This window comes from Pan troglodytes, chromosome 12, assembly GCF_028858775.2.
Source record: "Pan troglodytes isolate AG18354 chromosome 12, NHGRI_mPanTro3-v2.0_pri, whole genome shotgun sequence".
In the NCBI taxonomy this organism is placed as follows: Eukaryota; Metazoa; Chordata; class Mammalia; order Primates; family Hominidae; genus Pan; species Pan troglodytes.
Genome location: NC_072410.2, coordinates 31,502,248 through 31,528,941, shown reverse-complemented (window position 1 = coordinate 31,528,941; position 26,694 = coordinate 31,502,248). Strand labels below are relative to the sequence as shown.

The window sequence follows — 26,694 nt, the reverse complement described above, 5'->3', positions numbered from 1 at the left end:
AAACAGGTATAATGCCTAAGGACTCAGGGAAGCAATACCCCTGCGGCTGTATGGTAAGCAGCAGGCAAGGCTATTTGTGAGACCAAAGTGGTAGTGACTCCAGGGTTCCTTTGCACACTTAGCCAGGAGACTGGCTAGCTCAGCACTGCCTGGGTTCACTTTACCCTTCTACAGCTCTAAAGCTCTGGCAGGTGGGACCTAAGCATCAGAGAAAGTGCTATTATGCAGGACTCTCTTGACTGCAAGTGACTGACACCTAACTTGATCCAGCAGAACATTGAACTATTTGGCTCTACTTACTTAAAATGTCCATAAGTAGATGGGCTTCTGGCTCAATGGGATCAGGGGTCAACTAATATCAACCAAGGCTCATTCTGTTCCTTCATTTCCTGTGTCAGCTCTGCTTTTCAAGTGGCTGTTTTGAGACAGCAGCAAAAATGGCCCCATAAAGTTCACATCACTTACTTCCTTGCAAATAGCTATGCCAATAAAAAGAAAGCACCTCATTCCCAGCAGTTTCATCAAAAGTTCAGGGATGACTTCCATGAGCCCAGCTTGGATCACATGCCCACTCCTGAATGAATTACCCTGCTGATTGCCCAGGGTGGGTCAGCCTTCCCAAATGACATGGACTAGACATGGAGAAGTGGTCCTCCCATGGGAAAAAAAAAAAAAAAAAAAAAAAAAAAAGGAAGGATAGTGGCAGAGGAATATGAGTGGGAGGGCCTCATCTCTATATAAAAGTATGAGTGTATTTGTGTTCTTTTGTACATTCATTTGTAGTCACTGGGAAGAAAATGAGAAAAACCCACACATGACTTTCTACATGCCTCTGTGCTTTGTTTTGAACACTGAGCTGTGAGAAATTTAGTTATTAAAACAAAACTTTGAAACAATATAACAATTTGGGACAATGGAGACACTTAGCTGATGCAGCACAGGTGAGCAGTTCTTCTTTTGTGCCCATGAGGACACAATTCCCAGGAGGCTACCTGGGGTCTCCTAGGACAAGCATGTGGGCACCCACTGGCTGCAGTTCCACCTTTCCTTCCCTGGACTCTCAGGAAGACACGAGTTCTGGATTCAGCTGAACTGAGCTCAAGTTCAGGCTCTGTGACTCACTGGCTCTGTAATTCTGGGTAAGTCTCTTGCTCTCCTTGAGTCTCATATAATCCTTGGTAAAATGGAGAGGTAGAGTTATTGTTAGGTTTTGAAGGCAAAGCTAGGGTTAAAGAAAGACAGAGAGACATGGTTGGTGGCTTCAACAGCAACACCTTTATTACTAGCAAAACCCTGCAGAGGAGGAAACCAGCTTAGTGCCATCACCAACTGCCGCTCACAGGCTGGGGCGATCATGGGACTGGGAAGGAGGGGTCTGGGCGGTAGAGCTTGCTGCCCGGCAGGATATGGCAAGGATGTTCCTGCAGTCAGGCTGTTGGGCCTTCGCCCGGGAGGATGCGATAAGGATGTTTCCGCAGTCAGGTGGTCAGGAAGGATGCTTCTCATGGCCCGAGTTCCCAAGGAATGTTTCATTCTGACCAGGGTCTGCAAAATGGCTGCAGGTTTACAAAATGGTACAGGTTAGACTAACAGCAATGTCTCCCAGGTAGACAGTTCTATAAAGTAAACTTCCCTTGAGCATCTACACTGTACCAGACATGGTGCTAGGACCCAGGCCACAGGAGGAACAGAACAGATGAGGTCCATGTCATCCTAGTGCTCATGTTTGATGAAAGAAGCTAACAGGTCATAAGACCAGCTCAGATGGTGGTGGTAATGAAAGACATTACCAGAGTGAGATGAGCTAGAAAGAAACCAAAGGAGCTGTTCCAAACACAGTGACAGGGAGAGACCCCTCCAAGAGGTGACTTTTGAGCAGAAACCTGAGATATGTGGAGGGGGCCATGGAGAAGGACCAGCCCCTGAAGCCATCTCAGGATTAAAGACCCAGCAGCAGGAGGGCAATAGAATGGCCTGACCTCTGCGTCCTTCATGCTTCCTTCCTCAGTGGTGCCCAAACAGAAACATGGGACAATTCTGTGCAGGTCCATGGAGGGAGCATGAAGCAGCTGCAATGAAAAGCCAGGGTAGGGATAAAATCAGGCCCAACAGTAAAGCTAGAAGCAGGTGCTGTTTACTAATGACCGCAACACAGGTCATGAAGCATAACCAGTCCCTGAAGGCACGTCCAGGGCCAGACCAGCTGGTTGGGCTGCCAGCATCTTAGTAGAGATCCCAGGAGATCAGATGAGCTGGTTAGGGGGAGAAGAAAACAGGAAACCTTCAAAAAATTCCAGAGGATCCATGACACTTAGAATGAACTTCCCCGGAGTGGGATGTGTTTGGCATTGCTGGTTCTAAAGAGTTCGTCCCACCATCCCCACCTGCCCGTTGTCCCACCAGGGGAAAACTCAGGGTGGGGTCCACAGAAACAATCCCTGTGGAAGGGAAAAGGTTGTTTCCCATCCTAAACCAAGGGAGGACAGCCACAAAACACCACTCATAAGGAGCAGAGGGACCTGCAGGGAGAGACAGGATTCTGCTGCTCATTTGGGTATCTGCTTCCCAGTGGGGAAGGGGACCGTACAGGATAGAGGGGCTAAGTGGACCCTGGGCTGTGGAGCTAGGGGAGCTGCTGCTGACTCACTGTTGGAGCTGAGCCACAATAGGAGGCTTAGAACCCCACTCTGCAGCCTCTCCAATCTAATAAGGAGATGGTAGTGTGGTCGGTGGGGGCATCCACACGCAGTCAAAGGGCACAGGGAGTGATGTGTCCCCTGGCCGCCTCTTTCAGCTGTAGATTCTCTGAGTTATTGGAACAGCTTCTCCATGGCCCCACCAGCCTGGAGTGTGGTGACAGCTCCCAGATGACGCTAACACCAGGGCCCTGCGCCATCCCTCATGGTTCCCCTTGGCCCAGCCCACACCTTTGTAAACAGCTTTTTCTTAATGATCCTTCAGCCACTTCGAGGTCCCTGCCAGCACCTGACTGCCACATTCCCCAAAGGGACCAGACTCCTCGGCACAGTAGCTGAGGTTTCTATAGGCACAGAGAAAACACTGTCCCAACTGTTGGAATGGAGTTGGGAGTGGAAAAAAGAATGTTTTTTCTCAGTGCTTAGACTTACCAATTGCTTCATTTTATCACATGAAGGCTGTGTGGCACTTTGAAGTAGAATTAGTAATTTACATAATTACAAATTATGTGTTTTTTTTGAGATGGAGTCTCACTCTCTCACCCAGGCTGGAGTGCAGTCACGCCATCTTGGCTCACTACAAGCTCTGCCTCCCGGGTTCACGCCATTCTCCTGCCTCAGCCTCCCAAGTAACTGGGACTATAGGCGCCAACCATCGTGCCCAGCTAATTTTTTGTATTTTTACTAGAGACGGGATTTCACCAAGTTAGCCAGGATGGTCTCGATCTCCTGACCTCATGATCCGCCCACCTCGGCCTCCCAAAGTGCTGGGATTACAGGCATGAGCCACGGCGCCTGGCTACAAATTATGTTCTTAAAAGAAGCTGTTCAGTGCCATGCCTGACACAAGCTGGAACTCCACGATGAGATATGTGTGAAGCCAGGGTGCCATGGTTACAAACAAGGACTCCAGGTGCAGACTGCTTGGTTCAAACCTGGACCAGCAGTATGAATTTTTGCAACTCTCTGTATTGCTCTTTGCCTCGGTTTTTTCATCTAACAACTAGAAGTAAAAACAAGGTTATTGTGAAAATTAAATGAATTAAAGTAAGCGGAATGCCTACAACAACACCCCCAGGCACACGGTCAGCACTGAGCATGTTTTTCATTACTACTCTTAATGAGGTAAGAATGAGAACACAGGCACCAGCCATGAGCCTGGGGTTTCTCTGGCAAAGGCCTCAGAGACCCTACTTTTAACATCCTCCATTCATTCATTTGACCCTGATAAGGGAGGAGTCTCATAGGAGAGGAGCAAGCCTCCACCTTGGGGCCAGACATCCCATGGTCAAAGTTGAACTCTACCACTGTTCAGCTGGGTGACTTTGGGCAAGTGACTTTCCCTCTCTGATTCTCATGTTCCTTTTTGATAAAAACAGCACAATGTCAGGCCTATGGGGATTGAAGGAGCCGATAGAAAAATGTGTGTCTTAGTCTGAATTTCCTAGAAGTAGATCCTAAGGCAAAGATTCAAATATAAAAATTTTATTTGGAGATAACTCTAGGATATTAATTTGACTGCCAGTTCTTCCTTAGGGTGCTAATCCCAGGAAACACCAGTAGAGGAGTGGGGAACAGAGATAGGAAAGGAATGCAGCAGTTAAAGGGACTTTCATCAAGAAAGTTTCCACTGTGGCAGCCAGGACTCAGCCCTGCCAGGTACCTCTGAGAGACGCATAGAACATGTGCCTCAGAGTCATCATACCCAGAACAAGGGAACTGGGGTATTTATCCACCAATACCCACCAGTCACTCCTTGGGGATCCTTCCAAGGTCATGATTGCTCCAGAATGTCCTGCCTGCACTGCAAGGGTCAGACCTGGGGTTGACGGCAAGGCCCCTGACAGCACCTCCAGCAATGAGCAAAAACACAGCCTGGTGTGCACAGTTTCAGTCATGCAGTGACTCCAACACACAAACACACACACATTCCCACACCGCACTCCAACACCAACAAAGTATATATGTATATACACATAAATGCATACATGACTGTTACCCACATAGATCCTAGTGACTCCATGGGATAGATGATAAGCTGGGAATCAGAGGAAAGAGCAAAATTAAGGGGAGTGAAAGTCTTAAGAACAAAATGCAAATTTAGGCTGAAAATGAAGGCGGAAGAGGAGTGGTCTGGACACCAAATGCCTGCTGCGTGGCACCTGCTCTACACACACTGTCACTAATTCTCCAAGCAGCCTCGTGGTGTAAAAGAAATTCCTCTCAATTTACAAATGACAGAAACATAGCTCAGAAAAGAAAACTGATTTTACTAATGTCTCAGCAAGTTAGTGGGTGATATGGACTCCCAGATCTTTCTGTCCACAAAGCCTACAAATTCTCCCTTGTTAGGCAGGCTGGGTACCAGGCCCTGCTTCTGGGCTCTGCTCCTTTTCCTGCTAGGCAATCATGGCAGAATTCACAGAGACGTCATCCCCCTTCACCACCTGTAGCAGAGCCTATGAGAGGGGCTGGGGAACAGCCACGAGGCCTGGCACCCACCATTCAATGTCTTCAGAATTGCGGTCCCTCAGAACTCTTGCACCACATGGTGGCAGCACTCCCAGTGTCTGGGTGTCTTCTGAGGTTGTACAGGATCCAGTAGAGGCCACTGGCTGTGCTGTCATATCCTGAGTGGCAGGCTTGGGTCTCTCGGCTGCTTCAGCACCAGAGGTTGGACAGCGCCCATGCACTGAGGCCCTCAGAATGGGAGGGAAAGGAAGGGCAGAATGGAGTGATGTAGGGTCCATCCACCATGTCTCTGGATGGAGAGACCCCTATTCCCACAGTAGTCCACACCAGGACAACGATTGGCACTCACGAAGATGCCAGCCTTCATTTATATGTTCTTGTCTGACAACTCCTTCTCATTTTCATCCTGGAGGCAAGACCCCTGAACACACTAGCTCTGAGGACACCTGAGTGTAACCTGAGACATTCCCTGAAGACCTTTCATCCAAGCAGGATCCCTCCCTTGTCATCTCCAGACCTGCCCCACAAGCTCCCTCCCTGGTCTCCTGGCTCTTGTTCACTCCTTCCAGGCAGCCTTCCACAGTCATCTCTAAAACATATACGACTGTCCCTCCTTTATCCAACAACTTCTATGGCTCCTCAGAGCTCTCCAGATCAAGTTCAAGTTATTTGATCAGACACTTGATCTCAAGCTGCATTCTACCTCCTGAACTAAAATCCCAGAGAAGCCCACCTTGCTCAGCAAAAATGCATCACTGAAGTCCAAAATCTTGACTGTGGCCTTAGCCTTGAGGAAGTCATCAACACCCCGGCTAGTGAGGGTGAGGTGCTGCTCCAGGATGATGGTGTCTAAAGTTGTGCACCAGGTCATAGGCCCTGCGGAAGCATCTCCCCTCAGGAATGAGATAGTACAGGAAGTCTGTGCACAGGCAGATCTGCTGGTACCATTACACTAAGAGGGCACTGAGCCCCAAGATGGTAGCAATATATTCACTGGGATTCCTGCAGGGTGAGCCTGGAGAGAGGAAGCAGCTCCAGAATACATATGAAACGCTGGAAGCGCTTCCCAGCCAGAAACTCATGACCACATTACATCCAGATACGGGTGCCCTCTGAGCACACTTGTCTGTCTCCCACTCTGAGCTGCCTCCTGGCCCCATATGCCCCAGCCTGGCCCAGGGCTTGGAGCCCAGTGGGTGTTCAGTCCATGGTGTTGGCTGCTCCCTGGGCCAGGAGAGCCCTTGGTGGCTCTGTGACTCCTCCTGTGGAACCCCTCCCTCTGCCTTGAGACCTCCCAATTCCCATGGAAGCCCCCACAGCTCTGGATTGCCCCACCTGCCCTGGGATCCTCCAGCCCCATAGGCCTTACTTGATGCCTTAGCCCTCCCAGAACATGATATGTTTCTCAGAATGTGGCTGATGTCCAGGGCCATCGGTAGATGTTTGCTGGGGACCTCTTGCTGTTTTCCTTTATGGTCTGTAGGGCAGGGCCAAGAGGAGAAACCAGCCCAATCTCAGAATGGACAAAAGGCTCACTGCCCCAACAGCAACCACCAAACAGTCAGCAGTGCTTCTGGATGGAAAAGAGGTTTCATTCTGCAGAAAGCTCCTTGTTTGGCTTATTTTTGAAGCCAGGGAGGGGTACCAAGCTCAGCTTACCCGCGGTGCCTACATTAGCATCTGTGCCTAGGATGTGTGATGGGCTCCCACTGCAGGGTTGACATTCCTTCCAGCTGGAGACCTGGGCTCCTGATACCACCTGGCCTGTTTGTCCTGCTCTGGATGAGGGTGGAAAGGCTGTACCTGGTATTTCCCTAGGTCCTTGGTTTTCACCTTCCAGACATCCAGCAGAGTGACCATGCCCAGCCCCACACCTGAAATGGGACTCCCTTGTAGAGCAGCTGAAACATCTACGGATGGAAGAATGCTCTGGTGAGACAGGCCACAGGGGTCCCTGGGGAGGATTGGGGGCGGGAGGATTGGGGGCGGGAGGATTCTGGAGGTTTCCAGCCTTGGGCACTGTGGTTCCTCAAAGAGGTTAGGTTTACCTAGGACTAGGCCTCCCCTCCCATGATTCAAAGAGTGGATGAGTGCCCAGCATCAGAAACTCTGTTCTGCACCTATTTTTTCATTTAGGTCACCAAGAGACAACCCGTAACTCCCAAGCTAGGGACGGTCCAAGCTCTGGCATGAAATTCTCTTCCAGCAATGTGATGCTTGCAGGGACAGGGAGAACAGCCGGTGGCCAGGCCTGCTGTCCCCCAGGTAAGGACAGTGTGCTACCCAGAGGCAGGTGGTGCCAGGTCACTGCACTGGGTGCCTGTACCCCTGGCTCTGCAGACACCGGTCATGGAGGTCCTCCCCTCTCCACATTACCTTCTTGCTGCTCCTCGATTTCTTCTAGTCATTAAGCACTTTGAGCCATTTTTCTGTGCAGCTGATATGATATTTTCGTTATCAGATGAAACATGACAAAATAAGTCAAGCCACCAGGATTTCTGGAGGGAACCTTGGATGCTGCATCTTGGGCTCTAGGGCTCTGATGGGACTGAACCAGAAGAAGCCAGGGAAGGAAAAACACTGGGGCTCAGGCCGTATGACCCAATGGCCATTGGTGGCCTGTCCTCATGGCCCCAAGACACCCTGTCCTCAGGCCACAGACACCATGGGCATTGGTCAGGTCCCAGCTTCCCAGTAGTGCCCTGGCATTAGCGGGTGCTGACCCCCAAACCACAATCACAGTTGTGGGTTATGGGTTTGGTAAAACCACCTCAGGGAGACTTCTGGGGTTGGGTTTGGCAGGTGCCTCCAAGGTATGGTGTGTCACTCCTACTTGCCACGAAATGTGCACACAGGCTTTCCCACTTCCCAGCCCATCCTGCTGGACAGGATGGAGGAAGTCAGGGAACAGGCAGGGTGGACATCTGGGGTGCAGGGAGAGGCAGGTGCATGCTGGGAGGACAGACCCTGTGAGGGCTGTGGGGGCATCAAGTGGAGTGGGCTCCAGGTGCACCCTCAATGCACTGGGCAGGTCTCAGGCCAGGCTCCCTGGACCCCAGCTGGGTGATGTGGTCACTCCCTGGGGACTGCTGTCAGGCCCCAGCCACCCACCCTGGGCAACACCTTCCTATCTCAGGACTGGACTTTCTGAGTCCTGAGACAGGACAGTGCTGTCCAGGCCTGACAGATTGGGAGGACCTGTTAAGTCCTCCATCCCTAGACCAGCCTCGCACACAGCAGGGACAGTCTCTTACATTTACCTTCAGAGCACTGACTGATCCATCTCACTCTAAGGCAATCAAGGCAGAGCTGAGGACCTGTGCCAGGCTGGGAACCAGTCCCCTCCCTAAATGGGCCTAAGGAAAGCACCATCCCTGTCCCAGTGCGCCGCAAGTTTCAGCCCAGGAGACATATAGGGAAGGGAGGACTGGGCCTCCCTGCTGGCTGACACTGGAAATGTGGGACCTGGGAGAAAATGGAGCACAGGGCTGGCAGGTGATGCTCCAGGACCATGGAGAGCTCAGGCTCCACCAAGGGGCTGCCCCTCCTGGGCTGGAGGCTGTGCCCTCTGCAGGATCTGAGGAAGTCCAGTCCTGAGATGGGACAGTGCTGCCCATGGTGGGTGGCCGGGGCCTGACAGCAGTCCCCCAAAGGAGTGACCACATCACTCGGCCAGGGTCCAGGGAGCCTGGGCTGAGACCTGCCCAGTGCACTGAAGGTGCACCTGGAGCCCACCCCACCTGACGCCCCCACAGCCCTCACAGGGTCTGACCTCCCAATATGCACCTGCCTATCCCTGCACCCCAGCTGCCCACCCTGCCTGTTCCCTGGCTTCCTCCATCCTGTGCAGCCCATAGACTGTGACCATCTCTCCGACCACTCTGGCCCTTCCTTTACATTTGTCTTGTGAGAATCTCTGAGCAAGATCTCCCAGGTCCATCCAAACACCTGCTTTGTCCACTTTTGACTGGGCCATTGGACACCACTGAGCCATCCCAGCTGTCCACAGGGACCTTGATAACATGCATTTCCCCTGACATCTCCCATCAGGGCTCAGCAGTCCCCACTGACCAGGTCCCTGCTGACCAGATCCCGCATATCAGGTCCTCCTTGACCACATCCTCAGTGATTAGACCCCCATCACCAGGCCCCACTAACCAGGCCCCCGCTGCCACGCCCACAATGACTAGGACTCCATAAACCAGGACTTTACTGACAAGGCCTCACTGACCAGGTCCTTACTGACCATGTCCTTACGGACAAGATCTCACTGACATGGCCTCACTGACAGGGGCCTCACTGACATGGCCTCACTGACCACATTCTTCCTGACAAGGCCTCACTGACAGGGGCCTCATTGACATGGCCTCACTGACCACGTTCTTACTGACAAGGCCTCACTGACAAAGGCCTCACTGACAAGTGCTCACTGACCAGGTTCTTACTGACAAGGCCTCACTGGTCATGTTCCACCGATCATGACCCTATTGCCTGGCCCCACAGATGAAGTCCCACTGACCAGGCCTCCAGGGAATAGGCTGCCAGTGAACAGGCCCCTACTAACCAGGACTGAGGTGACCAGATGCCCCTGAACGGGACCCTAATGAGTAGGCCCCACTGAACAGGCACGCACTGCTCAGATCCCCACAGACCAGGTCACCCCGTAGACCAGTGCTACAAAAGCCACCACTGATCAAGTCCTCTCTGACCAGGCCCCCACTGATTAGGTTCCACTGACCAGGGCCCCACTGACAAGGGCCTCTGCTGACTAGGTCCCATGTGACCAGGCCTCCACTGAGTAGCACCCCTTAACCTGGTCACCAGTGACCCAGCCCATGCTGACAAGGCCACCACTAAGCCCCAGCTGACCAGGTCACCACTGACCAAGTCCCACAGCCCAGGTTTGCACTGACCAGACACCAAACATTTGTCTGCCACTAGGTCCCCACTCACCAAGACCTGCACTACTAGATCCCCCTAATGAGACCCTCTCTATGCAGACCCCTGCTGACCATGCTCCCAACTAAATAGGCCTCACTGACCAAGCCCCAACTGACTAGGTCCACTGAGCAGGCCCACACTGATCAGGGCCCTCCTAAACACACCAGAAGGCCAAGCGGCAATGAGATGTTTCACATGGCAGGAGTAGGAGCAAAACAGAGAGAAGAAAGAGGTGCCACATCCTGTTACACAACCAGATCTCATGAGAACTCACTATCAGGAGATCAGCGTCAAGAAGATTAACCACTGGTGAAGGATCCTCCACCCACACCACCGCCCACTGTTTCCAGGCAGAAGCCTCCTGCAGAGGCAGAGCCTCTTGAGAAACTTCCACTATGGCAGTGCAGAAGGAAAATATGGGCTTGGAGGCCCCACACAGGAGGCCACCATCCTCCAGACCCCAGATTCATAAGCCCACCAACAGCTCAAACCCTCAGTATGGAAAAGCAACAGGCACTTAACACCAGTCCAGCCCATGAAAGCAGCCATGGGGGCTGAAGCCTGCAAAGCCACAGGTGCACTGTCCTAGTAGTTTTTCCATGAGCCTCTGCCTCTGCAGCAGGTTAGTCCCCCTTCCTACTACCCCCTACCCTCCCACCACCCTACTGACAGCCTACTCCTCCCCACCCTACCCCTCCTTTTCCTTCCACCCCAACCCCCTCCCATCCAACATCAAATCGCCTCCCACCTGGCCCCACCTCCAACATTAAGGATTACAATTCCACGTGAGTTTTATAGGGACACACAGCCAACCCATATTATTCTGACCCCTGATACTCCAGAACCTCATGTCCTTCTCACAGAGCAAAACACAATCATGCCTTTTCAAAAGTTCCAAAAGTCTTAACTCATTCCAAATGTAAAAATTTCAAAGTCTCATCTGAGACAAGGCTATAGTCCCTTCTGTCAATAAATCCCTGAATTTAAAAGGGATTTCTTTTCTTTCAAGGTACAACAGGCATTGGGTAAAGTTTCTCAATCCAAAGGGAAGAAATTCCCCGGGAAAATAACACAAAGGCAAGTCCAAAACCCAGCAGGACAGTATTTACTCAATCTTTAATCTCCATAGTCATCAAGAGAACTCACTATCACACAGACAGCATTAAGGAGATAGTGTGTAGCCATTTGTGAAGAATCTGCCCCCACCCTCATCTTTCACCCTCATCCACAAAATAATCTCCCCCATTCTCCCCACACCCCTACACCAACACCGACTCTTCTCCATGATTAAATCACCTCCCGCCAGGCCCCACTTTTAACATTCCCCATCACTATTCCATGAGAGTATTGGTAGGGACACAGGGCCAAATCATGTTATTCTGACCAGGGTCCCCCCAAATCTCATATTCTTGTCACACTGCAAAATACTGTGATGCCTTCTCTCCCCGAAGTCTTAACTCATTCCAGCATTTACTGAAATGTACAAAACCCAAAGTCTCATCTGAGACAAGGCTGCCTTCCCTTCTGCCCCGAGCCTCTGAAATACAAAGCAAGTTAAACGCTTCCAAGATACAATGGTTGTACAGGCATTGGGTAAGCATTCCCAGCCAAAAGGAAAAATTTTGCCAGAAAGAAGCACAAAACACAGATGGGACTTACAGACCCCATGCAAGTCAAAAACCTGGCAGGCCAGTCATTGAATCCAACAGCTCCAAATCATTTTTTCTGGATCTACATCCCACATCTAAAGCACAGGGGTGGATGGCTGGGCTCCCAAGGCCTTGGGCAGCTCAGCATCTGTGGTCATGCAGGGTCTATCCCCCACAGCTGCCCTCATGGGCTGGGCTGGTGTTGAGCACCTGTGGCTTTTCCACACTGAGGGTGCAAGCAGCTGGTGGGTCTATGAATCTGGGGTCTGGAAAATGGTGCATCCCTGTGTGGGGGCTCCAACCCTATGTTCCTTGTGTACTTCCCTAGTAAAGTTTTCCCATGAGGCTCTGCCTCTTGGAAAAGCTCCTGCCTGAACACCCAGGTTTTCCTGTACATACTCTGGAGTCTAGATGAAGGCTCCCAAGCCTCTAGTTTTGTGCTCTGTGCACCTGCTGGCTTAACACTATGTGAAAGCCACCAAGGCTTGAAGCTTGCACCCCTGAAGTACTGACCCAAGCTGTACCTGTGCATCTTTCAGCCATGGCAGGAGCTGGAGCCGGAGCTGGAGCTGCAGGGATGCAGGCAGCAGTGTCCTGAGGATTGACACAGCAGCACAACCATGGGACTGACCCAGGAAACCATTCTTCGGTCCTAGTCCCCATGGCCTATGACAACGAGCTCTGCTGCAAAGGTCCCTGAAATGCCTTCAAGACCTTTTAAACACTGTCTTAGCTATTAGCATTGGGCTCCATTTTATGCAAATTTCTGAAGCCTTCTCAAATTTTCCCACGGAAAATCAGCTTTTCTTTTTGACCACTTGGCCAGGCTGCAAATTTTCCAAACTTTTAAGCCCTGCATCTCATTTAAATATAAGTTTCAACTTGAGGTCATTTATTCAGTCACACAGAAGACCACAGGCTGTACGATACAGACAAGACACCTCTTGAGCTTTGCTGCCTAGAAGTTCATTTCACCAGATATACCCTAAGTCATCACCCTCAAGTTCAAAGTTTCGGAGGACTCCAAGGGAGGGGCACCATCCAGCCAAATTCTTCGCTAAGGCAAAACAAAAGTAACCTTGGCTCCTGTTCCCAGTAAGTTGTTCATTTTCATCTGAGACCTTCTAAGCCTAGCCTTCACTGTCCAACCTTCAGTCACCATTTTAATTGTAACTATTTAACAAGTCTCTATAGTCACTCTTTTAATTGTAACTATTTAGCACATCTCTACAATAGTCTAAACTTTCCCTCATCTTTCTGTCTTCTTCCAAGCCCTCCAAACTGTGCAGCGTCTGGTCGTTACCCACTTCTGAATCTGCATCTACATTTTCAGCTATCATTGTGGCAGCCTGGCAATGTGGAAAAAGAAAAGTTCATTTTCAGGGGGAAAATTCAAGAAGGTTTCAGATATTTGCATATAAAAGAAGGCAAATGCTAATAGTAAAAAAATAAGGAAAAAAACCTTGAGGGCATTTCATAGCTCCACTCTACAGTACAAATTCTCTGTAATATTATTTTAAAAAAAGGTTTAAATGGCTCATGGTCCTGCAGGCTGTAAAGGGAGCATAGTGGCTTCTGCTTCTGGGAGGATTCAGGAAGCCTCCCAATCATACCAGAAGGTCAAGCGACAATGTGATGTTCCATACGGCAGGAGTAGGAGGAAGACAGAGAGAGAAAAGAGGTGCCACACCCTGTTATACAACCAGATCTCATGAGATCTCACTAACAGGAGATCAGCATCAAGAAGATTAACCAATGGTGAAGGATCCACCCACACCACATCCACTGTTTTCAGGCAGAAGCCTCTTGCAGAGGCAGAACCTCTTGGAGAACCTCTAGTAGGGGAGTGCAGAAGGAAAATACGGGCTTGGAACCCCAACACAGGAGGCCACCACCCTCCAGACTGCAGATTCATAGACCCACCAAGAGCTCACACCCTCAGTATGGAAAAGCTACAGGCACGCAACACCAGCCCAGCCCATAAGAGCAGCCATGGGGGCTACACCCAGCAAAGCCACAGGTGCACTGCCCTAGTAGAGACTTTCCATGAGCCTCTGCCTCTGCAGCAGGCTACTCCCGCCTCCTACTACCCACCACCCTCTCACCACCCTACTAACAACCTACTCTTTGCCCTACCCACCCCTTTCCTTCCACCCCCGGCCCCCCTCCCATCCGTGATTAAATCACCTCCAGCCAGGCCCCACCTCCAAAATTAAGGATTACAGTTCGCATGAGTTTTGGTAAAGAAACACAGTCAAATCTTATTATTCTGACCCTGATCCCCCGCAGTCTCATGCCCTTTCTCACAGAGCAAAATATATTCATGCCTTTTCAAAAGTTTCCAAAAGTCTTAACTCATTCCAACATTAACTCAAATGTAAAAAATTCAACATCTCATCTGAGACAAGTCTACAGTACATTTTGCCTATGAGTCCCTGAATTTAAAAGGATGTTCTTTTCTTTCAAGCTACAATAATAGTACAGGCATTGGGTAAACTTTTTCAGTCCAAAGAAAAGAAATTTCCCAGGCAAAGAATACAAATGGGACCACAGGCCCAATGCAAGTCCAAAACCCAGGAGGCCAGTATCTGTTCAAGCTCAGAGCTCCAAAATCATGAAGAGAACTCACAGTACAGCAGTAAGGAGATAGTGTTTAATCATTTGTGAAGGACCCACCCCCCACCCCCAATTTTCACCCCTAACCCCCACCATAATTCCCCCATTCTCCCTAACCCCCATCTTCCAACCCCCAGTCTCCACTGTGATTAAATCACCTTCCACCAGGCCCCACCTTTAACATTCTGATTACAATTCCACATGAGTTTTTGTAGGGACACAGAGCTAAATTTTATTATTCTCTCCCTGGCTCCCCAAATCTCATGTCCGTCTCACATTGCAAAATACAATGCCTTCCCTACAGTCCCCTAAAATCTTACATCATTCCAGCATTTACACAAATGTTCAAAGTTTAAAGTCTCATCTGACACAAGGCTACAGTAGCTTAGGCCCATGAGCCTCTGAAATACAAAGCAAGTTAACTACTTCCAAGGTATAATGCTTGTACAGGCATTGGGTAAGCATTCCCAGCCAAAAGGAAGAATTTTGCCAGAAGAAAACAAAACACAGATAGGACTTACCGGCCCCATGAAACTCCAAACCCAGAAGGCCAGTCATTCAATCCTACAGCTCCAAAATCACCCTCTTTGAAACCTTGTCCCACATCCAGGGCACAGGGGTGTGAGGGCTGGGCTCCCAAGGCCTTGGGCAGCTTGACACCTATGGCTTTGCAGGGTTTATGCCCCACGGCTGTCCTCATGGGCTGGGCTGGTATTGAGTGCCTGTGACTTTTCCACATTGAGGATACAAGTTGTTGGCGGGGGGTGGGGGGGATCTATGAATCTGGGATCTGCATGATGGTGACCTCCAGTGTGGGGGCTCCAACCCCGTATTTTCCTTCCGCACTGCCCTAGTAGAAGTTTCATATAAGGCTGTGCCTTTTTGGGATGCTTTTGCCTGGACACCCAGGCATTTGCATACATCTTCCAAAATCTATAGAGAGGATCCCAAGCCTCTAGTCTCATGCTCCATCCACCAGTGACTTAACACTGTGAGGAAGTTACCAAGGCTTCTAGTCTGTACCATCTGTAGCTTGGGTCACCCAAGCTGTGCCTGTGCATCTTTCAGCCATGGCTGGAGCTGGAGCTGGAGCTGGAGCTGGAGCTGGAGCTGCAGGTATGCAGGCAGCAGTATCCTGAGGCTGCATATAAAGGGGGGTCATGGAACTGGCCCAGAAAACCATTCTTCTCTCCTAGGCCCCAGGGCCTGTAGAGCAAGGGCTTCTGCAAAGGTCTCTGAAAGGCCTTCAAGGCCTTTTCCTTATTGTCTTGCCTATTAGCACTGGGCTCCTTTTCATGCAAGTTTCTGAAGCCTTCCTCAATTTTCCCCCGGAAAATCAGCTTTTCTTTTTGACCACTTGGCCAGGCTGCAAATTTTCCAAATTTTTTAGTTCTGTTTCTCATTTAATGTACGAGTTGTGACTCATTTAATGTAAGTCCCATCAAGAGGTCATTTCCTCCATCACACATAAGAGCACAGGCTGTTCCATGGAGACAGGACACCTCTTGAGCTTTGCTGCCCAGAAGTTCATTCCACCAGATACTCAGTAAGTCATCACCCTCAAGCTCAAAGTTTCACAAATCTCCAGGGCAGGGTCACTGTGCAGCCACATTCTTTGCTAAGGCAAAACAAAAGTAACTTTGGCTTCTGTTCCCATTAAGTTCCTCATTTTCATCTGAGACCTTCTAAGTCTAGCTTTCATTGACCATTTTCCCGTGAGCCTTCTGATCACAAGTATTTAACAATTCTTTATAAAGATCCAAACTTTCCCTCATCTTCTTGTCTTGGAAGCCCTCCAAACTCTCCCGAACTCTGTCTGCTACCCCCTTCTGAATCTGCTTCTACATTATCAGCTATCTTTGCCACAGCCTGGCAGTGTGGTAAAGGAAGACAAGTCCATTTTCAGGGGGAAAATTCAAGAAGGCTTCAGATACTTGAATGAAAAGAAGCTGAGTGCCGATTGCCAAGACAATAGGGAAAAGGCCTTGAAGACATTTAATAGTTCCACTTTGCACTACTAATTTTCTCTAGAATCATAAAGGAAAGATGTTTAATTGGCTCACGATTCTGTAGGCTGTAAGGAGGCCTAGTGGCTTCTGAATCTTGGAGGACTCAGGTAGCCGCCCAATCATACCAGAATGTCGAGGGGCAATGAGATGATTCATGTGGCAGGACGAGGAGCAACACAGAGAGAAGAAAAAGGTGCCATGCCCTATTATACAACCAGATATCATGAAAACTCACTATCACAAGGTCAGCATCATGAAAATGGTGCTTAATCATTGCTGAAGGATCAACCACTCACCCCCAACTCCCACTGTTTCTAGGCAGAAACCTGATGCAGAGGCAGAGCCTCTTGAAAAACCTCTACTAGAGAAGTGTGGAAGGAAAATATGGGCTTGGAGCCCCCACACAGATGGCCACCAACCTCCAGACCCCAGATTCATAAGCCCACCAACAGCTCACACCCTCAGTATGGAAAAGCTACAGGCACTCAACACCAGCCCAGCCCATGAGAGCAGTGGCAGGGGCTAAACCCTGCAAAGCCACAGGTGCACTGCCCTAGTAGAGATTTCTCATGAGGCTTTGCCTCTGCAGCAGGCTGCTCCCCCTTCCTACTACCCACCACCCTCACACCATCCTACTGCCAGCCTACTCCTCCCCACCTTAACCAACCCTTTTCCTTCCACTCCAACCCCCTCCAATCCATAACTAAATCATCTTCCCCAGGCCCCACCTTCAACATTTGGAATTACAATTTCACATGAATTTTTACAGGGACACACAGCCAAACCATATTATTCTGACCCTGCTATCCCAGAATCTCATGTCCTTATCACAGAGTAAAATACAATCATGCCTTTTCAAAAGTTCAATAGCTCCACTTTGCAGTACCAATTTTCTCTATGATCATAAAGAAAAGAGGTTTAATTGTTAATGATTCTGCAGGCTGTAAGGAAGCACAGTGGCTTCTCCATCTGAGAGGACTCAGTAAGCCTCCCAATCATACCAGAATGTCAAGGGGCAATGAGATGTCTCATATGGTAGAAGTAGGAGCAAGAACAAGAGAGGAAAAAAGATGTCACACCCTATTATACAACCAGATCTCAGAGAACTCCCTATCACAAGGTCAGCATCATGAAGATGGTGCCTAAACATTAGTGAAGGATATGACCCACACCCCAACTCCAACTGTTTCCAGGCAGAAGCCTCCAGCAGATGAAGAGCCTCTTGGAAAACTTCTATTATGGAAGTACAGAAAGAAAATATGGGCTTGGAGCCCCCACCCAGGTGGCCACCAACCTCCAGACCCCAGATTCACAGACCCACCAACAGCTTGTACCCTCAGTGTGGAAAAGCTACAGGCCCTTAATACCAACCAGCCCATGAGAACAGCTGAGGGGCTAAACACTGCAAAGCCACAGGTGCACTGCCCTAGTAGAGGCTTTCCATGAGCCTCTCACTCTGCAGCAGGCTACTCCCCCTTCCTACTACCACCCACCCTCCCACCACCCTACTGCCAACCCACTCCTCCCAATCCTACCCATCCCTTTTGCCTTCCACCACCACCAACTTCCTGTCCATAATTAAGTCACCCGCTTCAACATTAGGGATTACAATTCCACATGAGATTCATAGGGACACACAGCAAAACCATATTATTCTGACTCTGATATCCCAGAATCGTATGTCCTTATCACAGAGCAAAATGCAATCATGACTTTTCAAAAGTTTCCAAAAGTGTTAACTCATTCCAAATGTAAAAAATTCAAAGTCTCACCTGAGACAAGGCTACAGTCCCTTCTGCCTATGAGTCCCTGAATTTAAAACAGAGTTCTTTTCTTTCAAGGTAAAATGATGGTATGGGCATTGGGTAAGCTTTCTCAGTCCAAAGGGAAGAAATTTCCCAGAAAAATAACACAAATGGGCCCACAGGCCCAATGCAAGTCCAAAACCCAGCAGGACAGTATTCACTCAATCTCACAGCTGCAAAAGTCATCAAGAGAACTCACTGTCATGTGAACAGCATTAAGGAGATAGTGTTTAAACATTTGTGAATGATCTGCCCCCCCACCCTCATCTTTCACCCCCAACCACAAAATAATCTCCCCCATTCTCCTCACACCCCTACCTCCAACCCCCACTCTTCTCCATGATTAAATCACCTCCCACTGGGACCCACCTTTAACATTCACCAATACAATTCCACATGAGTTTGGTAGGGATGCAGAGCCAAATCCTATTATTCTGATCCTGACCCCCCCATATCTCATGTTGTTCTCACACTGCAAAATACAATGATGCCTTCTCTACTGTTTCCCAATGTCTTAACTCATTCCAGCATTTACTCAAACGTCCAAAGCCCAAAGTCTCTTCTGAGACAAGGCTGCCATCCCTTCTGTCCCTGAGCCTCTGAAATACAAAGCAAGTTAAGTACTTCCAAGGTACAATGATTGTGTACAGGTATTGGGGTAAGCATTCCCAGCCAAAAGGAAGAAATTTGCCAGAAAGAAGCACAAAACACAGATGGGACTAAAAGACCCCACGCAAGTCAAAAACCCAGCAGACCAGTCATTGAACCCAACAGCTCCAAATCACTTTTTAAAAAATCCAGATCCCACATCCAGAGCACAGTGGTGATCCCTGGGCTCCCAAGGCCTTAGGCAGCTCTGCACCTGTGGCTTTGCAGGGTCTAACCCCCACAATTGCACTCATGGGCTGGGCTGGTGCTGAGTACCTGTAGTTTATCCACAATGAGGGTCCAAGTTGTTAGTGAGTCTATGAATCTGGTGTTTGCAGAATGGTGCTCCCTGTGTGGGGATTCCAACCCTATATATTCCTTCTGTACTGCCCTTGTAAAGGATTCCCATGAGGCTCTGCCTCTTGGAAAAGTTTCGACCTGGACACCGAGGTTTTTCTGTAAATACTCTGGAGTCTACATGAAGGATTCCGAGCCTCTAGTCTTGGTCTTTGTGTACCTGCTCGCTTAACACTATGTGGAAGCCACCAAGGCTTGTAGATTGCACCCTCTGAAGCAGTGACTCAAGCTGTATCTGTGCATCTTTCAGCCATGGCTGGAGCTAGAGCTTCAGGAACGCAGCCAGCAGTGTCCTGAGGATGGACACAGCAGCAGGGCAATGGGGCTGGAGAAGGAAACCATTCTTTTATCCCAGGCCTCGGGGCCTGTGACAGCAAGGGTTGCTGCAAAAGTCTCTGAAATGCCTTCAAGGCCTTTTTAACATTGTATTGGCTATTAGCACTGAACTCCATTTTATGCAAATTTCTGAAATCTTCTTGAACTTTCCCATTGATAATCAGCTTTTCTTTTTGACCATTTGGCCAACCTGCAAACTTCCCAAACTTTTAAGCTCTCCTTCTCATTTAAATGTAAGTTTCACCTTGAGGTCATTTCTTTGGTCACATGTAAGACCACAGGCTGTTCGACACAGACAGGACACCTCTTGAGCTTTGCTGCCTAAAAGTTCATTCCACCAGATACACTCTAAATCATCACCCTCAAGTTCAAAGTTTCACAGGTCTCCAGGTTAGGAGCATCATGCAGTCACGTTCTTTGCTAAGGCAAAATGAAAGTGACCTTGGCTCCTGGTCCCAGCAAGCTCCTCATTTTCATGTGAGACCTTCTAAGCCTGGCCATCACTGTCCATCCTTCTGTCATCTTTTTAATTATAACTATTTAACAAGTCTCTACACTGGTCCAAACTTTTCCACATCTTCCTGTCTTCTTCCAAGACCTCCAAACTCTCCAATCTCTGGCTGTTACACACTTCTCAACCTGCTTCTACATTTTCAGCTATGTTTGTTGCAGCCTGGCATGTGGTAAAAGAAGAAAAGTCCATTTCAGGAGAAAAATTCATACAGGTTTCAGATATTTGTCTGAAAAGAAGCTGAGTACTGATTACCAAGACAATAGGGAAAAGGCCTGGAAGGCATTTCATAGCTCTACTTCACAGCACAAATTTTCTGTATAATCAGAAAGAAAAGAGGTTGAACTGGCTCATGGTTCTGAAAGCTTTAAATAAATCACAGAGGCTTCTGCTTCTGGGAGGACCCAGGAAACCTCCCAATCATACCAGAAGACCAAGCAGCAACGCTATGTTTTATATGGCAGAAGTGGAAACAAGACAGAGAGAGGAAAAAGGTGCCACACCTTATTATACAACCAGATTTCCTGAGAACTACGTATCACAAGGTCAGCATCAAGAAGATGATGCTTAACCATTGGTGAAAGATCTGCCCCCCCCCCCCCGCCACTGTTTCCAAGCAGAAGCCTGAGGCAGAGGCAGAGCCTCTTGGAAAACCTCTACTAGGGCAGTGCAGGAAAAAAAAAAAAAAAAAAAAAAAACCAAGGGCTTGGAGGGCCCACGCAGGAGGTTTCCATCCTCCAGACCCCAGATTCATAAGCCCACCAATAGCTTGCATTCTCAGTATGGAAAAGCTACAGGCACTCAACACCAGCCTAGCCCATGAAAGCAGCCATGGGGGCTAAACCCTGCAAAGCCACAGGTGCACTGCCCTAGTAGAGGTTTTCCATGAGCCTCTGCCTCTGCAGCAGGCTACTCCCCCTTTCTATTGCCTACCACCCTCTCACCACCCTACTGCCAGCCTACTCCTCCCCACCCTACCCACTGGTTTTTCCTTCCACCACTATCAACCTCCCATTTATGATTAAATCACCTCCCACCAGGCCCCACCTCCAACATTCAGGAATACAATTCCCCATGAGTTTTTTTGGGAAACACAGTGAAACCATATTATTCTGACCCTGACACCCCCAAATCTCATGTCCTTCTAACAGAGAAAAATAAAAACATGTCTTTTCAAAAGTTTCCAAAAGTCTTAACTCATTCCAGCAGTAACTCAAATGTGGTAAGTTCAAGTCTCATTCAAGACAAGGCTGCCATCCCTTCTGCCTATGAGTACCTGAATGTAAAAGGGCGTTCTTTTCCTTCAAGTTACAATGATGTACAGGCACTGGGTAAGATTTCTCAATCCAAAGGGAAGATTTTCCCAGAAAAAAAAACACAACTGTGACACAGGCCCAATGCGAGTCCAAAACCCAGCAGGACAGCATTCATTTATCATGAGAACTCACTATCACACAGACTGCATTAAGGAGATGGTATTTAACCATCTGTGAAGGATCTGCCAACCACATTGTCCATCATGATTAAATCACCTTCTACCGAGCCCCACGTTTAACATTCCTCATTACAATTCCACATGAGTTTTGGTAGGGACACAGAGCCAAATCATATTATTCTCCCCTTGCCCCCACCAATCTCATGTCCTTCTCACACTGCAAAATACAATGATGCGTTCTCTACAGTCCCCCAATGTCTTAACTCATTCCAGCATTTACGCAAATGTTCAAAGCCCAAAGTCTCTTCTGAGACAAGGCTGTCATCCCTTCTGCCCCTGAGCCTCTGAAATACAAAGCAAGTTAAGTACTTCCAAGGTACAATGATTGTACAGGCATTGGGTAAGCATTCCAAGCCAAAAAGAAGAAATTTGCCAAAAAGCACAAAATACAGATGGGACTTACAGACCTCATGCAAGTCAAAAACCCAGCAGGCCAGTCATTCCATCCTACAGCTCCAAATCTTCTTTTTGGAATCTATGTTCACATCCAGAGCACAGGGTGCTGTGATGGCTGGGATCCCAAGGCCTTGGGCAGCTCTACACCTGTGGCATTGCAGAAACTTTCCCCTACAACTGCCCTCATGGGCTGGGCTGGTGTTGAGTGCCTGTAGTTTTCAACACTAAGGGTGCAAGCAGTTGGTGGGTCTACAAAACTGGGGTCTAGAAAATGGCACATCCCGGTATGGGGACTCCAACCCTATACTCTTCTTCTGTACTGCCTGAGTAGAGGTTTACCATGAGGCTCTGCCTCTTGGAAGAGCTTCGGGCTGGACACTCAGGCTTTCTGATACATCCTCTAGAGTCTAGATGCAGGCTCTGAAGCCTCTAGTCCTGTGCTCTGTGCACCTGCTGGCTTAACACTATGTGGAAGCCACCAATGCTTGGAGCTTGCATCCTCTGAAGCAGTGATGCAAGCTGTACCTGTGCATCTTTCAGCCATGGCTGGAGCTGGAGCTGGAGCTGCAGGGATGCAGGCAGCAGTGTCCTGAGGCTGCACACAGGAAACCATTCCTTTCTCCTAAGCCCTAGGGCCAGTGACAGCAAGGCTGCTACAAAGGTCTCTGAAATACCTGCAAGGACTTTTTCCCATTGTCTTGAATTATTAGCACTGGACTCCTTTTTATGCAAATATCCAAAGCCTTCTTGATTTTCCCCCTGAAAATCAGCTTTTCTTTTTCACCATTTGGCCAGGTTGCAAATTTTCCAAAGGTTTAAGCTGTGCTTTTCATTTAAATGTAAGTTCCAACTTATGGTCATTTCTTTGATCACATGTAAGAGCACAGGCTATTCAATGTATGCAGGACAACTCTTGAGCTTTGCTGTTTAGAAGTTCATTCCACCAGATACACCCTAAATCACCACCCTCAAGTTCAAAGTTTCACAGAGCTCCCTGGAAGGGTCGCTGTGTAGCCAATTACTTTGCTAAGACAAAACAAAAATCCTTGGCTCCTGTCCCCAGTAAGTTCCTCATTTTCATCTGAGACCTTCTAAGCCTGGCCTTCACTCTCCATCCTTCTGTCAGCCTTTTAATCACAACTATTTAACAAGTCTCTGCAATGGTCCTAACTTTCCCTCATCTTCCTGTCTTCTTCCAAGCTCTCCAAACTCTCTAACCTCTGGCCATTACCCAATTCGGAACCTGCTTCTACATTGTCAGCTATCTTTGTCGCAGCCTGGCAATGTGGTAAAAGAAGAAAAGTCCATTATCAGGGGAAACTTCAAGAAGGCCTCCAATATTTGCATTTAAAAAAGCCCAGTGCTAATAGCCAAAAGATTCAGGGGAAAGCCTAGAAGGCATTTCATAGCTTCACTTTGCAGCATTAATTTTCTGTATGTACATAAAGAAAAGAGGTTTAATTAACTCACAGTTCTTCAGGCTGTAAAGAAAACATAGTGGTTTCTGCTTCTTGTGGAGGACTCAGGAAGCCTTCCAATCATACCAGAAGGCCAAGAGGCAATGAAATGTTTCATATGGCAGGAGCAGAAGCAAGACAGAGAGAGGAAAGAAGGGCCATATCCTGTTATACAACTAGATCTCATGAGAGCTCACTATGAGGAGATCAGCATCAAGAAGATGGTGCTTAACTATTGGTGAAGGATCCACCCCCCACCCCATATCCACCCCCGACTGTTTCCAAGCAGAAACCTGAGGCAGAGGCAGAGCCTCTTGGAAAACCTCTACTAGGGCAGTGAGAAGGAAAATATGGGTTTGGAGCCCCCACACAGGATACCGCCATCCTCCAGATCCCAGATTCATAGACCCACCAACAGCTCCCAAATTCAGTGTGGAAAAGCTACAGGCACTCAACACCAGCCCAGCCCATGAGAGCAGCATGGGGGCTAAAGCCTGCAAAACCACAGGTGCACTGCCCTAGTAGAGACTTTCCATGAGCCTCTGCCTCTGCAGCAGGCTACTCTCCTCCCACTACACGCCACCCTACAGCCAGCCTACTCCTCCCCACCTAACCCACCTCTTTGTACTTCCAGCCCCACCCCTCTCCCATCCATGAATAAATCACCTCCCACCAGGCCCCACCTGCAACATTCGGGATTACAATTCCACATGAGTTTAGGTAGGGATACACAGCTAAACCATATTATTCTGACCCTGATCCCCTGAATATCATATCCTTCTCACAGAGTAAAATACAATCACGCCTTTTCAAAAGTTGGCAAAAGTCTTAAGTCATTTCAGCATTAACTCAAATGTAAAAAGTTCAAGATCTCAGTTGAGAAAAGGCTACAGTCCCTTTTGCCTATGAGTCCCTGAATTTAAAAGGGAGTTCTTTTCTTTTAAGGTATGATGATGGTAGAGGCATTGGGTAAGTTTTCTCAATCCAAAGGGTAGAGGGTTACCAGGAAAATAACACAAATGAGATCACAGGGCCAATGCAAGTCCAAAACCCAGGAAGCCAGTATCCATTCAATCTTACAGCTCCAAAACCATCACGAGAACTCACCATCATGAGGAAAGCATTAAGGAGATGGTGCTTAACCATTTGTGAGGGATCACCCCCACCCCCACCTCTCACCCCTCTCCCCCACCATAATCCCCCCATTCTCCTCAATCCAAACCTTCTAACACCCACCACCCTCCATCATTAAATCACCTTCCACCTGGCCCCACTTTTAACATTTTGATTACAATTCCACATGAGTTTCTGTAGGGATACACAACCAAATCTTATTATTCTCTCCCTGCCTCCCCAAATCTCATGTCCTTCTCACTTTGCAAAATACAGTGATGCCTTACCTGCCATTTCCCCAAGCCACTATGTTTTTTACAGCCTGCAGAACCATGAGCCAATTAAACTCCTTTTTGTTATGATCATACAGAAAATTAGTACTGTGAAGTGAAGCTATGAAATGCCTTCAGTGACTTTTCCCCATCGTCTTGGCTAAGACCCCCAAGGTCTTAACTCATTCCAGCATTTACTCAAATGTCTGAAGCCCAAAGTCTCATCTGAGACAAAGCTGCAGTCTCTTCTGCCCCTGAGCCTCTGAAATACAAAGTAAGTTAACTACTTCCAAGGTACAACTGTCCAGGCATTGAGTAAGAATTCCCAGCCAAAAGGAAGATTTTCACCAGATAGAAGAATAAAATACAAGTGGGACTTACAGGTCCCATGAAAATCCAAAACCCAGCAGGCCAGTTTTTCAAACCTACAGCTCCAAAGTCATCCTTTTTAAATCCTTGTCCCACATCCAGGGCACAAGGGTGTGAGGGCTGGGCTCCCAAGGCCTTGGGCAGCTCTGCACCTGTGGCTTTGCAGTGTTCAGCCCCCGCAGCTGCCCTCATGGGTTGTGCTGGTGTTGAGTGCCTGGAGTTTTTAACCCATGGAGGGTATGAAGCTTTTGTTGGGTCTATGAATCTGGGATCTGCCCGATGGTGGCCTCCAGTGTGGGGGCTCCAACCTCATATTTTCCTTCTGCACTGCCCTAGTAGAGGTTTCCCATGAGACTCTGCCTTTTGGGCAGCCTTCTGTCTGGACACTCAGGCATTTTCATACATCTTCCAAAATCTATATGGAGGCTCCCAAGTCTCTGGACTAGTGCTCCGTGCACCCACTGGCTTAACACTATATAGAAGTCACCAAGGCCTATAGCTTGCACCCTCTGAAGCAGTGACCCAAGCTGTACCTGTGCATCTTTCAGCCAAGGTCAGAGCAGGAGCTGGGGCTGCTGGGATGCAGGCAGCAGTGTCCTGAGGCTGCACACAGCAGCAGGGCCATGGGGCTAGCCCAGGAAACCATTCTTCTCTCCTAAGTCCCAGGGCCTGTGACAGCAAGGGCTGCTGCAAACATCTCTGAAATGCCTCCAAGGCTTTTCCCCACATTGTCTTGGCTATTAGCACTGGCCTCCATTTTATGCAAATTTCTGGAGCCTTCATGAATTTTCCCCTGAAAATCAGCTTTTCTCTTTGACCACTTGGCCAGGCTGCAAATGTTCCAAACTTTTGAGCTCTGCTTTCCATTTAAATAGAAATTCCAACTTGAGGTCATTTCCTCAGTCACACATAAGAGCACAGGCTGTTTGATGCAGACAAGATCCCTCTTGTGCTATGGTGCCTAGAAGTTCATTCCACCAGATATGCACTAAATCATCACCCTCAAGTTCAAAGTTTCACAGATCTTAAGGGCAAGATCGCCCTGCAGCCACGTTCTTTGCTACAGCAAAACAAAAGTAACCTTGGCTCCTGTTCCCTGTAAGTTCTTCATTTTCATCTGAGACCTTGTAAGCCTGACCTTCACTGTCCTTCCTTCTGTCAGCATTTTAATCAAAACTATTTAACAAGTCTCTACAATGGTCCAAACTTTCCCTCATCTTCCTGTCTTTTTTCAAGCTCTCCAAACTCTCCAACCTCTGGCTGTTACCCACTTCTGAAACTGCTTTACACTTTCAGCTATCTTTGTTGCAGTTTGGCACTCCTGCCTTTCACGCGTAAACCCAAAAACAATCCCCCCCAACTCTCCCCACCCCCCCAATACCCTCCAACTCTCCCCATCCCCCCCATCCAACCTCCACTCTCCCCCAGGGGAAACTTCAAGAAGGCTTCAGATATTTGCGTTAAAAAGAAGCCCAGTGCTGATAGCCAAGACAATGGGGAAAAGTCCTTGAAGATCTTTCATAGCTCCACTTTGCAGTACTTATTTTCTGTG

At 48.6% G+C, this 26,694-nt stretch overlaps 1 pseudogene across 1 annotated transcript in view; it reads right to left on the bottom strand.

The window, feature by feature from the left end:
• Positions 1–1,252: 1,252 nt before the first annotated feature.
• LOC129135424 (ankyrin repeat domain-containing protein 18A-like) overlaps positions 1,253–26,694 on the bottom strand; it is a 53,368-nt pseudogene continuing 27,926 nt past the window's right edge. Inside the window, exons 9-14 of the transcript XR_010149073.1 lie at positions 7,545–7,716; positions 6,828–7,078; positions 6,538–6,741; positions 5,199–6,044; positions 1,980–2,069; positions 1,253–1,556 (exon numbers count right to left, since the gene is read on the bottom strand). The product of XR_010149073.1 is annotated as an ankyrin repeat domain-containing protein 18A-like (transcript). The remainder of the gene's footprint in view (positions 1,557–1,979; positions 2,070–5,198; positions 6,045–6,537; positions 6,742–6,827; positions 7,079–7,544; positions 7,717–26,694) is intronic.